The following is a 17631-nucleotide window of genomic DNA, read 5'->3' as shown; positions in this document are numbered from 1 at the left end:
ATTCCTACATTTATATCTCAAGTCCACATGTCCTCCCGAACTTCAGGACCATATATCCAATAATCATCCACAGTAGTTGATTCATCTACATGGATGTCTAACAGGCATCTTCAATTTAACAGATTTGAGCTCCTGCTATTCCCATTCCTTTCCAGAAACTGCTCTACTCTCTACTGTCCATGTCTTAATAATGGCAATTCAACTCTCTCTATTTCTGATGCTAAGAACTTTGTAGCCACGTTTGGCTCCCTCTTTCCCTTCAAAAGCCCCACTTATTCCATCAGCAAGTCCTGTAAGCTCTATCTTAAAAATAAATTCAGAATTCTAACACCCCTCACTAACCCAACAGGCACCACTCTGATCCCAGCCCAATGTTACCTGTCTTCATTTTTTAAAATAAGCTCCCGACTTCTGCTCTTGCCTCTCAACAGTATTCATAACACCTCAGTCACAGTAACTGTGTTAAAAGGTAAGTCTTTGCATGTCACTCCTCTGCTCAAAATCCTCTAGTTTCTTCCTGTCTCAGAGTAAAAGGTAAATTCTCTACCACAGTCCACTAGAATGTGTGTGTTCTGCACCTCATTGTCTATCTGATCTGATTTTACTTTTCCTTCTATCCAGCCACAGTAGCTTCCTTTCTGTTGGTAGAAAAATCAGACACACCCTCTCTTCAGGGTCTTTGTACATGAACTTTCCTCCATCTAAGATGCTCTTCACAAATACCCACAAGACAGCGCTCTTGTTTCCTTCAGGTCTTTACTCAAAAGCCACTTTCTCAGTGAGGCATTTCCCTAGTCTCCATTGGCATGTTTGATTGCTCCTCTTTGATTGTGGTGATAAATGCTGTCAGGACAAATAAAACAGAATCAAAGAAGAACACTTGAAAATGCCAACGGAAATTGTTGCATCCATAGGCACGCTATCTATTTGCCCACCTCCATCTTACTCTACAGTCAGTCTGGCTTCTGTTTACACCACTCACGTGAAGGTTGCTGGTTAAGGTCACCAATGAGCTACATACAGATAATCCCCATTCTAGAGTTTCCGGCCTTATTCTATTGATAGTTTTAGAATATTTCACACAGTTTACCACTTCTAACACTTTCCGTGGCTTCTGTGACACTATATTCTCCAAGCTTCCAATCAACAATTCTGGCCTACTTTTCTTAGTTTCCTTTGCCATTTTATTTCTTACCTGATGTATCAATTTTCAGGTTTTTCAAGCCTCTTTCATGATTTTCTTTGTATAAACCCTCTGCATGTTATATATCACACATTTCAATTGCGTGAAATTCCATCTATATGATAAAATGTACACTTACATCTGTAGGCAATGAACTCCTCAGGAATGGCAAGAGCAAAATGCCCTTAGGCTCTCCTGGTTTTTACAGCATCATATGTATTTCATCTTTCCATGGTAGTTGCCATTATTCTGCAATATCAAAGGTGATTGAAAGATATGTTAACTTGGTTGGAGGCACCAAATTTCCCAGGGAAAAAAATTAAGCTATGTTATTTTCTCAGTTGTGCCTTTTAGTCTTATAGAGAGTAACAAGAAATTCTGTGTGTTAAGTCAAAGATATTATGACAAATATCCAACGGGAATATGAATATGCATCTGAAAAGCTGTCTCTGAGTTTTGACACTGGAAGACTATTTGAGACAAGATATTATATGTGCCCATTCTGTATCATGGATGTTGTTTTAAAAGAGCATAAACTTATTCAGAGGTGGTCTTCCATTTTTTCACTAACTCAATACTATGTGACGGATGACTACAAACAATATATTTTTTAATTTCCTTAATATTCTAAGAGGCATTACATATTTATTTTACCATCAGATAGATTCAACTTATATTCTATTTACTTCCATCCCTTAGAGAAATATATCACGTATTTTTATGAAACTGTTTATTTTACCAAGACATAATATATGTTGCAAAAGTAATGTCTTCAGAAGTTTGGAAAATTAAAAAGAGGAAAGAGGATTCCAACAGTCTGTAGAGAAACTTGTAAATAATTGCCTTTCTCTTATATAATTTTCAATGGGGCTTCCTTTTCATTTTTTTTTTCCTGACATGGAACTACAAAAAAAACTCAGAAAAATAGAAAAAACTAAAGTTAGTACGTATATTATTGTACACGAAATCAACATGACATTCTTATTAAAGTTTAATTTTCCCAAATAGGTGCATTAGAAATCTAGACACTTTCCCTCATTCTTGCCTTTTATATGCTGTTTCATCTATCTTGATTGAAGCAGAGCATAATCTAAACAAAAGTTCAAGTATTTCTCTGCTTCAAGAAGAAACAGGAAACTTGTAATTTCCTGAGTAGGTAATGGGGTTTATGTGAACTATAAACTGATACTGTGGTATTATGTCAGTTGTCAGCACAGTTAGCTTAGACACTTTTGGAAACCTAATTCTAATGGAAGGTGGGCCAGTGGAAAATGGCCAATATAGAAATGTTGCTTTATCATGATCATTGCAGAACCCAGTCTCTGTTAGTCCACAGTGTATTGTTAAGTTTTCCACAATATCAGCCACGGGAACATGGATGGATGGGGCATAGAAAAAGAGGACCAGGCAAGGAAACACATAAAGAAATTAGTCTTTTTCAGCACGGTCATTCATCTAGGGCTCTGGTCTACAGGGGTCTTGGTCTTCTGCATTTACGCCAATAGATGTAGTATTATAAATGGATTTTGCTGCCTAATGAACGGAAACAGAATACTCTTCATTTGTCCTCATGCTTAAAGACAGATAGGTATTAGAAACATCTCCAATGATCTTGGCCTGCCTTCTCCAACAGATACATAAAATAGGAAACAAACTATAAGCCAAACCTGGATTTGGTGGTGGTGAGAAACAAGGAAGGTGGAGAATAAAGTTTGCCTGACAGCAAATGCTCCTTATAATGTTCCAATTCAAAACTGAACCTTGGACCAGTGGAGCAAGGTATGGGAACTAAACCTGAGAGTTTACATCATGCTATGGCTTGAAGAAGGATAAAGAGCTGCCATTTTCTTCCTTCAAACATGCTGACTTGAAGTACCCCAACCTCTAGCAAGAGGGGACATGAAACTTTTCTGGAAGCAACATGCCCAGTATAGCAACTCAAGAGCACATAGATGGAGAATCAGCAGATATGAGTTCACAAGTATCAACAAAAACATGGGGAGGCAAGTCACAGGACTGAACATCAGCACAAACAATAAACAGCTGAGTAGGCCCACAAACAAATTTTGGAGATCAAACTGTTAGCTAGACACTGGAGAATTGCAATACAGAATAATTATGCATAACACGATTAAAGAAATGTGAGGAGGTAGCATTTAGAGATTATCAAGAAAGAACAGACCAGACAGAGAGATATATATATACACACACATATATGTATGTATACATATATGTGTGTGTATGTATACATATATATACATATATGTGTGTATATGTATATACATATGTGTGTGTGTGTGTGTGTATGTATATATATATGTATACATACATAAAATAGAACTTCCAGGGCGGGTGCAGTAGCACTCTGGGAGGCCAAGGCAGGTGGATTGCCTGAGCTCAGGAGTTTGAGATCAGCCTAGGCAACATGGTAAAATTCTGTCTCTATTAAAAATACAAAAAATTAGCTGGATGTGGTGGCGTGTGCCTGCAATCCTAGATACTTGGAAGGCTGAGGGAGGAGAATTGCTTGAACCTGGGAGGCAGAGGTTGCAGTGAACTGAGATCGCGCCATTGCACTCCAGCCTGGGTAACAGAGTGAGTCTTCACCTCAAAAACGAACAACGACAACAAAAAAACAGAACTTCTAAAAATGAAAAGTATAATTGTTTAAGAATTTTTAAAAAGCCTCAGTGGGGAGACTAAATAGAAGATGAAACTGAAGAGGGAATTCTTGAACGTAAAGTTGTATATGAAGAAATTAAGCAGAATGCAGTATGGGGGCAGAGTGAGAAAAACGGGGAAACCAGGTCATGATTACTTAAAATGTCTAATATCCATCTTATTGGAGTTTCAGAAGAAAGAGGCAATATGTAAACAGAAAATGATGGTTCAAAACCACGAAATTTCTCTTTATATTGTTTAAACTAATTTCATTTGGGAATCTAAAATATGAAACTACTAAGTTAAACACAAAAAGGCAATGGAAAAATTATTCATCAATTTAAGGATGGCAGTATTTTTCTCAAAAAATTACTTGCCCACAGTATGAAGATTAATATGTAAGTAGTTTTTAAAAATAAATGGTGGTTAGGGAGGAAGATCACTGTGAATGTTTTAAGTAATATTTCTATATTACTTTTAATAGAAATAATTCTGGAGGAATTACTATCTAGCATTTCATTGCTGGTACTCTAAAGAAAAGGCATCTATCACAGTCAAATTGTTGGAATGATTTTTTTGTCCATTAAAGAGCACTATACTTACTCATTAAAAATGTTCTCTATTTTTATGATCTCTCTTTGTGGTATTATACTTTTTTATTCCACATAAACAGACATTTGGTTCAATATTATTTACCAAACTGTTTGATGCAGTCAGCAGAACTGGGATTTATAAGGAAATGTGAAGTTCCTCTACATTCTAATACATCTTAAAGCTACTCTTCATTCCCATTCACTCACATTTGGTTCATTCTTTGTTTCCAACAAAATAAATCAGAATGGTATAAACTCAGATTATTTCAGTCACGCATTTTTCTAAAATACAGATATTTTAGATCCTATATAATTTAAGTCCTGCTGACGACTTTGATAATTATGCAAAGTTTTAAACAGTCTTTTAACCTTTCTTGTAAGGTGACAATTGTTGCTGATATGACCAGTATAACATTTAATTAATGAGGCATTATCAAAATTACACACAATTCTGTAGATACAATTGGGTTAATTACAGTGAAAATAAGCCAGATCATAAGGAGAAATATAAAGCAAATATATTTTTTAAGAAAATATCTGTACTTAAGCTTTAATTCTTTATCATAGGCACTCAAAAGTATCTACCAAACTAATAAATTAGTGAAAAGTAATTAGTAAGTAATACCACTTCAAATATATTACTTAGAGCAAATTATAATTAGTGCTTTTTAGATATCTCAAAGATAACTGTATCATTGTAGCTCTGACCTGCCAACTAAATCAACAAAAAAACCCACAATTACTAGATGTTTATTATTTACTATGTGCCAGGAAATATTATAAGCATATTAAATATATGAATTCTTTTGTCTTTTACAAACCCATGAAGAAAATATTACCATTATATGCACTTTAAAAAAAGAAAATTGTGATGTAGTGAAGTGAAACATTTGGTTCCATTAGTAATTTTATTTGTATTTCTAACAACTCTAAAAAGTCACTTACCACTCTTCCATAATTTTGACTCACATGCTTATCCATGATTATAACTCCAAGAAAGATACTTATGTGTTCTAATTATGAATTTCCTCATGATACCTCTCTCACTTTTTGTATTTTTTCAAAAGGGAGATTATTGCATGAGCTGATTCTGATAATGCCTTAGTTCAGTGCCTTCCCCCTAAAAAGTAACTGCTCTATTAGTGTTTGTGATGTTGATGATAACGAGGATGGTGATGACAAAAATTAGGATAACATAGAAGTGTTTTTTAAGCCCTAAGTAAGGTTTTTTATATATACATTTTTTTTTTTCGAGGCCTGGTCTCACTCTGTAACTCAGGCCGGAGTGCAGTGGCGTGATCCTTGCAGCTTTGACCTCCTGGGCTAAAGCAATTCTCCTGACTCAGCCTCACAAGTAGCTGGGACTACAAGCATGCATCACCATGGCCAGCAAATTTTTTATTCTTTTGTAGAAATAGCTGTGTTGCCCAGGTTGGTCTCAAACTCCTGGTTTCAAACAATCCTCATGCCTTGGCTTCCCAAAGCACTGGGATTACAGGCATGAGCCACCATGCCTGGCCACAGTTCTAATAATTTTTAAACTTCAGGTAGACTCTCTACAAATGAATTACCGGAATTCTATTAGCAGTAAGTCACCTTTTTATTCCCTTGAGTACAGAATGTGTGCTAACATGTGCAGGATGGATGAGTAAAGGACACATAAACAGCTGCCATACTGCAGGTAAAATAAAATTACTTTAGACAGGGTAGCCAAAAGAAGCCCAAAAAGGCTACAAGGGAAGACACATTGTCAGCTTTCTTAAGAACCCAAATTTAATGGATGCAAAGAAGGTGGGGCCAAACAGTAGCAGGAAGAACAACACAGCCTATAACCACTAGAGAACTCCGTGGTTCACTGTGGATAAATCTTGGACAGGAAGCAAAGGGTGAGTGTCATTATGAGTTTAGAGACAACGTAAAATCAGTTGTCATTTGTATGCAACTGGACACAACTGCCTGTCATCTTTGTAGGCCTTTTAAATTCTCCCTGCACATACTGATAGCAACATTATGTGTAGGATGCTATCTGAAAATGAAGGACAATGGTATATATATCAGTCCTTCTACGTTTATGCTATCATTTAGGACTTTTTTCAAAAATTATTAAACTCACCAATATTCTTCAAGTGCCCAAAAGATAAGGGAAGCCACTGTAGCCTATACAACACTGCAAAGATAAGACTATTCTTGGTTAGGTAACAGAGTGTAATGACAGACAAGAGACTTAACTGTTTAAGGAAGAATATAAATTACATTTGCAACTATAATAAGATTGTGGTCACATTCATACCACAGTAAAAGATGACATCTCACTTTGCCCAAAGTTTTTGTTGTGCTTGTGAACAGTTGTTAAAATCAACTTATTTCTTTGTAAATGTACAATTGCATTCTGACAGGGACTGTTTCTCCTTGAACTGGGAAATAACATCCTTGCTAAATTTAAGTCCCCACAAGGAGAGGAGACTAAAATGCAAATGATTATGACTGAGGAGAGGTGATCAAATCTGCTTTAATTTTCAAAGCATCAAAGGGAAAGATATGCCCAGCTATAGAAGAATCTCTAAATCATGCTGATAGTTAAGTCACCAGTAGTAGTACACATACATCCAATGTCATCTGTTTGTTCTGTGATAAATTTTATAAGACAGAAGACAAAATTAAATGATGTGGATAATATGACAATAATGCCTATTCATTTTTTATGAGTTTTTCCCTTCAGTGGGAAAGGTCTTCATTTATATGACAGAGAAGGTCCCTGTTCTCCTCTGACTGCAGGGTCTGGCCAATTCTCTGCTCAAGTGCTTTTAACTCCTGATTAATTGGCAATTGGACAAAATTATACTTTTAATTGTACTCTAGGCTCTCTATATCAATTTAAGATGAATTGTCTTCAAAACAAACAGAACGTTAGTTGAAAGTAACACACAAAAAAGTGCTTTATGTTATATAAAAGCTCTTTTTCTCTGTAAATGTAACAACCGTATTAATAACAAAAGGGAAACACAAGGACTGGAACAAATTGTCCTGCAATGATCTATTCAAAATTCCACCGAAAGCCAGATGAAGAAGATGTCTGCGGTTTCAGGCCCCGGGAGGCATTGGCATGTTTCATGATGACACATGCCGGCAGCTCATCGTTTGTGCTGAGGAAGCGGTAGCCTCTCATCAAGCCAAAGGAATTTGTTGCCTTTTTGGCTTTTTGGTTCTCCACCCTCTGGTCATGCATCTCTCTTTTACCAAAATTGATATAGTAACAAATCTCCACATTTTATAGAAGCCTCAGACTAACAAAACGAGAAATAAATATCCTAAGATTTTCTTGATTACCAAGGATTGCTTAAAATATATTGAATACACTTGAATGGAAATGCACATGATTAAAGCATTTTTTAAATTAGTAAGTAGTTAGATATTAACAATTCATTCATGCATTCACACATAATTCTGAAGTTATATTTTATTTCTTTTACAAAAATTGTGGGGGCAAGTGATGATCTTCTGATTTTAGGTATGTATGTAACCGTCGGCAAATAAATTTCCATATTTTAATTATTCATTTTTAAGATTAATATTTTTAAATCATCACATCTCTCTCCAGCTCTACAAAAACCAGCTCTGTGCTACTGCTCTTTTCATTTTTTTAAAAAAATAAAGCCAAATACATAACTCAAAGTGGTGAGTTAGAAAAGATAAGCCTAATGATATGATTCATGATAGTAAGATAATTAAACAATTTAAAAATTAATGCTAAACTTGCAAGAAATATATGGGAAAAAATATGGAAAGATAAAACCTCTTCAAGTAGAGACTGAATTATTAGAGATGTATGCCATGTGCTTAAAAGAGGAGATTAAATATTCCCAAAATGCCAGTACATGTAATCTTTTTCTAACCATTAGAAATGAGATTAGAAATGAGACGTTTCGTGTGTTTTCTTTTCATTAAACCATTATGACATAATCATAAAGTTACTTAGAATAACTATAAACTACTAAAAAATACACTTAAAATAAAAAATGATGAGAAAAGACTTTACTTACTTGATATTATTTGCTCAGAAATAGACAAGAAATACAATGGTTTAGAACAGAAATCAAGAAACTATTTGAGGAAGAATTTGGTATATGATACGACACATATAAAATCACTGGAGAAAAAATGTTTTATAAATGGCATTGTAGTAGTTGGCTAACCAGTACCTTAACTAGGTAACTCCAAATAAAATACATTTTCTAAAATATTAGATAATTCTGTCAATTTTACTTTGCAATATTTTTATAAATCTAAGCAATCACTTTTAATAGTCCATTGAATCTTGAATGCTTTAGCCTTTAACCATAGATCTTTTTCTAGGTATTTATTTTTTATTTAGCTAAAGCTTCAATTCCAGAAAAATCTGTATCAAGGACTGCTACACAGAAAAAAGAAAAATATCTGTTTATAATTTAAATTTAAATGTATAATTTATTCTGTGTTTAAACACACTGGCCACATAGAATTCTCCTATCTTTTTAATTTGTTTATTTAATACTGTTTTGCTTTTTCTTAGAAAATTTTATTATTCTATAGTTAAATCTACATGCAAGAATATGTCTTAAAAAAATCATGAGTTAATTCCTCAATATTTTCACATTTTCACAAAAAATGTATTCACTAGATGACAAATATTTTTCAGATATTCTAATTACAATGTTGTTTTGTTCAATGATATATTTTATATATATATATATTTTTTTTTTTTTTGCACCAAGATGTTTGGTTTGAATTATGTCTGTAAACCAAAAACTATCTGAAGCAGGCCTCTGTCAATTTAGAAGTTTATTTTGCCAAGGTTAAGGACACTCCTGGAATTAAAAAACACAGATTCACAGAAAGAGTCTTTCATCTGTGCCTTTCTCCAAAGATGATTTTGAGAGGTTCAATATTAAAAGGAAAAAATGGGCTAGAGAGGAAAGCCGGGGGCGGGTATGGTTACACACAAGTTGCAAGAGAAAATGAGCAGATAAAGGAATAGTCATTTATGCATTCCTCTCCTGCTCAGTGAATCTACACTTTACATAAGATAGAAGTGAACACAGAGTGGAGATATTTAATATTTCATCTGTAGCTATCTGCTTAAGGAACAAAAGGAAAGGCAGATTCTTTCATGACTCAGCTTTCAGCTTCATTTTTTCTTTTGGTAAAGTGAATTGGGGTCCTGAGTTTTTATTTTCTTTTCGCAATACTTGTTTACTGGATTCAAGTAGCTGTGGCTGATATTTGAGTTTTATCACAAAAGTGAACTCCTTGGTTATACAAGTAAATGATGACATTTCTAGAAAACCTTCTTAAAAATGTGTGGAATCCAATCTCCCAAGCATGCAAACTAAGCCCTGCTCAGTTTGCAGTTATATCTGGAAACGTTTTCCAGGATATCATCAACTCACTTACTAGGTTCCAGTTCGATTTGGAGTCCTAGTTTTGATAACCAATGAGCTGAAAGGTTTTTCACCTTTAGTCTTGGAAGATTTCCCTCAAATATTTGCAACTGATATTTTGGCATGTCTGCAAATCCGACATTCCACGGACTCTAATCCTTTCCTTTTATCTTAGCACAGAAGCTAGAGTTTTGCTATATATTATACTTAAAATAAAAGAAAAAAGTCTCACCCTGATGTTCCTGCTTGCAGCAAATGCATTTTCACACAGCCCTTTGTGGTTCACTGTATTCCTGGAAGGATACCTGGTTCTTCATTTTGGGGCTGCCTTCTATTGCTTTTCCTTGATTTGGTGTCACGTACCTTTGGAGAGGTAACTTTCAGCATTCTGGTCAGAAAAGGAGAATGAGGATTTCAAAATAAGTCTTAATCAGGAATTCATTTATTCAGTTGTAACCAACTCCAATGGGTTGAGTCATTAATTAATCGAATATGTGCTGTAGCCAGGTCCCAAGTATCATGTTCTAAGTGTTGCAATTGCTTTTCCTTCGTGAATAACAATACATCCAATTCTATTCAGACTCTGCCATTATCTAGTGCATAATCCAGATTTAGGGTGCAGTGATTCCCAGACTGGCCTGCTATTATATTTAAAATGACCAACACTGGAGAGTCTTAAACATGACAACAAAAGTGCAAATGCAAGTAAATATGTATTACTTCAATTAGAATTAGCATTCTACACTTTTAAAATGCAAAGCCATTTTACTTCAGATTCTGCCAGTAAGATGCAATGATCATGATTAAAGATTAAGACTGGATAAACATACTGTATCTGAATCTTCAGAAGTACATCTACGTGAGCAACAGAGACAAACACTGGAAAGATCTAAGCCTTTTCTAAGGAAGAAGAAACCTTGGCAGTAAGATTTGGGGTACTTACAGCACCAATAGCAAGACTATCTCTTGTACAGAGACACACATAGGGTATAATCCACTTTGACTATGGCCTGTCCTGTTGGTCGTGTCATTCCGATTGTTAACTAGGGAATCTGTTTAATGAGATGCCATTTATCACTCGATCCATTTAATGTCCCTTGTTCTAAATCTGTTTCACCAAGGGATTTCTAAAACTTTCTGGTATAGAGGAAATGTACTGCTCACGCTGACTCAATTATTTCGATCTTTGTGACGATTGCATTTGTCATTATGAATTAGCGAAATGGCTTTAGGCTGTTCAACAAATCAACTATGTTAGTCCTAACTATTGAAAATCATCACATTGCTCTGTGCCTTATTTTCTACTCCTTTAAAAAGGTAACTACTAATGGTATCTTCTTCCTACAAATGTGGTAAAGATTAAATGAAACCATTTGCTGTCACAAGGTTTTCAAAATTTTGTACTCTAAGAAAGAAATAAGCCTTGTTGGTGAAGACTTCTATAAATGTGTATTTCTTAATCCCTCTAGGCATTCGATTCTAGTCTGCAATATTCAGATATGATCCATCATGTCTATCAATATTGAATAATAATATTTCAAAGCTTTGCAATTACCATAACAAGAGAAACAAGACTGAATGTATGTTTTTTATATTCTATATAATACAGTGATAACTCTCTCCAATAATGTTTACTTCTTTTCCAGTCATTACATTTAATTTTTTTCTTGTTTTACTGCATTTGTGAAGATCTCAGAGACAGTGAATAGAAGAAATGAGAACGTGCATTCTTGTATTACTCCCACTCTCAGCAGGCAGCTTTCCATATTTCATTTCAAATGTGTTATCTGCTGATGATTTTTTGTTCATATTATCTACAGTGTTAATAAAGATATCATTTATTCCCAATCAAACCATGGACCCATTTTTGTTCTTTACAGATTTGGGACAGATTATATGTACATTTTTGTTCTTCACAGATTTGGGACAGATTATATGTACATTTTTGTTCTTCACAGATTTGGGACAGATATAGGAAAATGCCTTTTTACCTAAATAAACTTAAACTATCCATTAATAGGAGGTAAAGAACATTTTGTTTTACAGCCTTCCTCTATAAGACATGGAATTAAACTTCTAAATTCACCAAAAAGTCTTGTCCATACCATGGTTGCCTTATAATTACTTTTCCCAAATAACAAGTGAGCACAGGACACGCTTTCAGAATATTTCCTTTATGACATCACGCAATGTTTCACACATCAGGATTTTCCTTAAAATATCAGACTTTTCAATAAAATGTTGAGGTATTTTGTGTTTATTTGAAAAAAAGGGGAATCGAAAACAGTTGTGCCCATTATATCTTCTGAAGATATTCCCTACCAGTAAGGACCCATATCTTCTATAGAGATGATGGTATTGGTATACAGAAAGAACTGAACTGCCCGGCCATTGGCATGGTCAGAAGGTAAGTCTCCCAAAAATAATCAGCTCTGAGGGTAAGACCTGTACATAGGCATCTAAGAAGAATGATCTCTTGCTTTCAGGCACTAGTATTAGTTATTACTTTTATAAACACATTTTAAGTGACTTTTTAAAAAGGAGATAAAAACTGGTGTTATATGTACAGTAAGAGAAATCAAAACGAAGAATCCACCAATTGATAATATTTTAGCCCTTATTCTTTCCTCCTAACTGAAAGCAATCAGTGATATAAAAGAAAATAGTTATTATATTTTCAATGACATAATTTTATCTAAATGTATTTAGAATGCATAGATTTTATTTTTTGCTTTAATTGGAAAATAAGAACATTTGTAGGCATTGTTAATGATCTGGTTAATTATAGTTTTACTACCTGTATAACCGGTGATTAGAGGAGTCTCAGCTCCTTATAGATATAAAAGAAAAGGTCCTATTATTTCTCAGGCACTGCATTTAAATGTACAACGTTGAAACTCACTTTGTTGTTGGGTAGTACGTCTCCTAACAGCATACAGTTTCAATTTTATAATTATTCCATAGTTTTATGCTCCTTAGCTTGAATTCCAGAAATCTCATTTCATAAGCCTTACCATTTCCCCTATACAGGCTGGATTTGTGACGCCAGGGGCTTGGAGCAGGAAGCTGGCCACGTTCTCACACTCCTCCTCGTCTAATACATGAGGGACATAGTCCAAGGGAACCAGAACTGAGAATGAGGACTCGACAGAAGGAACATGCTTGTGGCCAACACACCCTTGCTCTACTAGAGAGCTGGAGGGGCAATTACACTGAATCCCAGCTGGAGTTGCCAATTCACCTGGAGACAGGCTTAGGCAGCCAGAGAGGAACCCTGTCAGGGGAAATTGAGCCAGATATCGGGTGAAATTCACCCCTGATATTTCAGGTAGATTCTTTTCTATTTTCCCTAAGTGTCAGCTGGTCTGAGAAATAAAGGGAAAGAGTACAAAAGAGAGAAATTTTAAAGCTGGGTGTCCAGGGGAGACATCACATGTCAGCAGGTTCCGTGATGCCCCCTGAGCTGTAAAACTAGCAAGTTTTTATGAGTGATTTTCAAAAGGGGAAGGAGCGTACGAATAGGGTGTGGGTCACAGAGATCACGTGCTTCACAAGGTAATAGAATATCACAAGGCAAATGACGGCAGGGAGAGATCACAGGACCACAGGCCGGGGGCGAAATTAAAATTGCTAATGAAGTTTCCGGCACTATTGTCATTGATAACATCTTATCAGGGAGACAAGGTTTGAGAGCAGACAACTGGTCTGACCAAAATTTATTAGGCGGGAATTTCCTCATCCTACTAAGCCTGGGAGCGCTATGGGAGACTGGGGCTTATTTCATCCCTACAGCTTCAACCATAAAAGACGGCCACCCCCAAAGAGGCCATTTCAGAGGCCTACCCTCAGGGACGCATTCTCTTTCCCAGGGATGTACCTTGCTGAGAAAAAGAACTCAGTGATATTTCTCCCATTTGCTTTTGAAAGAAGAGAAATATGGCTCTGTTCCGCCTGGCTTCCTGGCAGTCAGAGTTTAAGGTTATCTCTCTTGTTCCCTGAACATCGTTGTCACCCTGTCCTTTTTTCAAGGTGCCCAGATTTCATATTGTTCAAACACACATGCTCTACAAACAATTTGTGCAGTTAACGCAATCATCACAGGGTCCTGAGGTAACATACATCCTCCTCAGCTTAAGAAGATGACGGGATTAAGAGATTAAAGTAAAGACAGGCATAGGAAATCACAAGGGTATTGACTGGGGAAGTGATAAGTGTCCATGAAATCTTCACAATTTATCTTCAGAGACTGCAGTAAAGACAGGCGTAAGAAATTATAAAAGTATTAATTTGGGGAACTAATAAATGTCCATGAAATCTTCACAATTTATGTTCTTCTGCCATGGCTTCAGCCGGTCCCCCCGTTCAGGGTCCCTGACTTCCCGCAACAGAACCCTACAGTTTGTTATCAAAGGTGGTTGATTTAGAGACCCAGAGGTGGCAGCTGTGTGATTTGGCCTTTGGCCTTTTTATTCCTTTTTATCTAGGAATCAAAATTTTGGCAGGTACTACTATATATTCCACTTATTTTATCTTCAGCATATCTTACAAGCTACTAAATTACTCTCTATATAATATGTCTCATGAATCCTTTCCATATTCATATGGTAGTTTATTTACTTATCATCTATTCATAATATTTTATTTCATCCTGGTTTGTTTTCCTGTTTTCTGTAGTAGAATTGCATTTTCTCAAACAACATAGAAAACTCATATTAGGGATATGAAGGCAAAAAGGAAGAGGATTGATATAAACTATGACTTAATATTTATCAAGTTCCAAACACTGTTAATAGGCACATTGTGTCTGCCAGCTCAGTTCTGTCTTGCCAGTAGGGGTATAGGGGTTATTCCCATTGTAGGGATGAAGCTTAATGATCAGAGAAGGTAGGTAATTTGTTCAATGTCATGTAGCTATGCTATTGTGGAACCCGGATGAGATCCAAATCTCTCTACATCATAGTCTCAACAAGCTGCTGCTTGAAACACTAGTTACTGGGTAGGAACTTGTGTGTGCATGTGTGTGTTTTGTTTTTGTTTTGCCTAGAACAACAAACAGTGATTAAGTAAGGGTAAAAACATCTCAGAATAATACAATGTTGCTCCAGGTCCTTCAGAGAACATTTAATGTATAAATGTTTTATTGTATCCCATGAAAAGTAAAATAAACAATTCTCTTTCTCACTCTCTTCATGATGTTATTGTATAATTGCATATATTTCATTAGATTTATTTCTAGATATTTAGATTTTCTGATTACTCTTGTAAGTAATGCTCTTTGAAAAAATTATATAAATATACACGACAAATATATTTATTGTAAAAATAAATATGTATAGACATATACATAACAGCTCTTGGTTTCTGGCATATCCATGATGCTTTTAATGAGAAATTTAAAATATCACTCTCTAATACCCTTTGCCATCTTCTAAGAATTTCTCCTGTAAAATATATTTTGAATTTGAACTCTCCTAATTAGATGCCAAAAGTTCATTCAAGGGGTATTTACTTCTGAATATTATATTAAATATTATAAGATGATTACATACATGTAAATTAGAGAACAATTTATTAACTTAGATCTTTTAAGTAAAGACAATATTTAATCAAATGTTCCTCCCATGATTATAATTAACACCATCAAATGCAATAGCAGTTGACAACTATATGCTGTAATTACAACATTAGCTATCATTTACTATGATGCTCTTCACAATGAAATGTATAACCAGTATTAAATTATTTGACACATTGTTTTCACCATTCTATCAACGTCATATGAAATCTCAACAAAATATATATTTGAATATGCTTAAATTCCAAGGATAAGTAAAATATTGGAAGAGCAATAAAATTTGATTTTATTACACTGGGAATGGAAAATAGGTCAATAAACATTTTTTGCTTACTTATAAAAAAATTACCAATTTATTGCTAGTTATTCTTACTGTTTCCTTTCAACATAGCCTTGCTAGGGAAAGGCAGTGAACTTAACTGCCTATTATTGGCCCTGGAAATACATAACTTAGTCATTGGGTTGCAGAATGATCCATGTTTTTCCCAAGGCATAACCTATAACTTGGGAGTGAATTTGTCAGTTTTGGAAGCTCTTTTAACTCCTTTAGAAGGCTAGAGATTATGAGTGCACAGTTACAGAATTTATTAATTGACAATTACATGCTTGAAAAATCAAGCTCAGTTATTAGTTTGGAAAACATTTTGAAGCAAGTATATACCTACAATTTAGTGAAAAGTATTTCAGCATATTTCAAATTTCTCATATATTTTCTATTAGACATAGGCTAACATATCTATAGGTAAACTAAGTTATTAAACAACATATAATATAAAATTGATTCTAACACTTCATTTGTATGCAGTTATTTCGGAGGTAGAATAGATTAGAATACCTTAAGTGTACTTTATATTGAGTTTGATTATTTTTATATGCATGGAAGACTCTTGCAGAGTTAAATCTATTTTATAACATAATGGTTCTAAGGAAAATGAGAAAAACACTTGATTAATTGAATGTTCAGCCTAATGATGAAGGGTATTTATAATTTTAGAATGTTGAGAACACTACAAATTGTTCATGGTGACCAGAAAGCCTATCCTGTGAAATAACTTAACTATTTAGGCAGTAATATGTTGCCTCCACTTCACAATTATTCAGAGAGAAAGCAAGGAATTTGATAGAATATGTAATCTTATGAATATGTGTCCAGGTCCTACTTTCACAAAGAATTTCTAGCTTCTAGAGAATCACAAAGCAGAAATCATTGAAAATTATTTTTTACAACTTGATATGTTCAGTTGTTCTCCTACCTCTTATTTATGATATAATTAAATCATGTATAGTTAAATCATTTTCATGGTTTCAAGTGAATTTTTTAAAAATAAAATGAAACACTTGTGCTTTTAACAAGTGATTGAAAAAGACTCCAATTGCGAAACATAATTGCATTTGCTGGTTTAACCAAAAGCTATAACGTGTCAGACTGGGTTTTGACACAGTTCAATTATACATGTAAATGAGATATTATAAATGCAACTATTAATACTTGATGTTCACACTGCAAACAGATGAAACTGGCTTTTGTAAATAAAATAAAAATATTTTCTTTGTGTTGGATTCACCCAGAAAACATGGAATCCAATGCATCCTTTCTCTTTCAGTCTCCTTCTCTACATTCCCCAGGTTTCAGACATCTTCACCATCCCATTATTTACTGTGGAGGCCTTTTACAAGTAAATATACAACCATGTTGGTTATTAGAATTTAATGACTACTGTTTTTACATATTCATATCCTCTTCACAATCTATTGATTACAGACAAACATTATTCCCTTCCTTCTTCAAGGCTTGGTTAGCCTGCTATGATTTAATGTACTCTTAGAAGTCAAAATCTTCCGATTTCAAGATTATTTTCTGTGCTTTAAGTTTCACCAAACTATTTTGGCACTCAAAGACAGGTATATGATTCACCCTCCAAGTGTCTCAACTTAAAGGTCTACTTTGATTGGAAGAAGGGCCAAGGTATTAACCAAAAACAAAAACAGCAATTTAAATGAATTCATTAGTATAACAACGTTATTACATTAAACATTTATTGAGAAAGAATTGAAGGTGATAAGAAATAAAACAAAAAGCCAAGAGCAAAACATTACTAGCGGAGAAATAGATTTTTCCTCTCTCTCTTTTTCACTTTCTGTGTGTGTGTGTGTGTGTGTGTGTGTGTGTGTGTGTGTGTGATGTAACTACTTGATCTGCTT

At 34.6% G+C, this 17631-nt stretch overlaps 1 protein-coding gene across 9 annotated transcripts in view; it reads right to left on the bottom strand.

The window, feature by feature from the left end:
* MSR1 (macrophage scavenger receptor 1) overlaps positions 1–17631 on the bottom strand; it is a 741681-nt gene that overhangs the window by 224462 nt on the left and 499588 nt on the right. For all 9 annotated transcript variants that reach the window (XM_058442303.1, XM_058442300.1, XM_058442301.1 and 6 more), the window contains exons 3-4: positions 10087–10242; positions 1323–1432 (exon numbers count right to left, since the gene is read on the bottom strand). The gene's annotated coding sequence lies outside the window, so the exon portion shown is untranslated. The remainder of the gene's footprint in view (positions 1–1322; positions 1433–10086; positions 10243–17631) is intronic.

Source organism: Hylobates moloch, unplaced genomic scaffold (assembly GCF_009828535.3).
Source record: "Hylobates moloch isolate HMO894 unplaced genomic scaffold, HMol_V3 SCAFFOLD_8, whole genome shotgun sequence".
Taxonomy (NCBI): Eukaryota; Metazoa; Chordata; class Mammalia; order Primates; family Hylobatidae; genus Hylobates; species Hylobates moloch.
The sequence above is the reverse complement of the archived record's forward strand: the minus strand, read 5'-3'. Positions and strand labels throughout refer to the sequence as shown.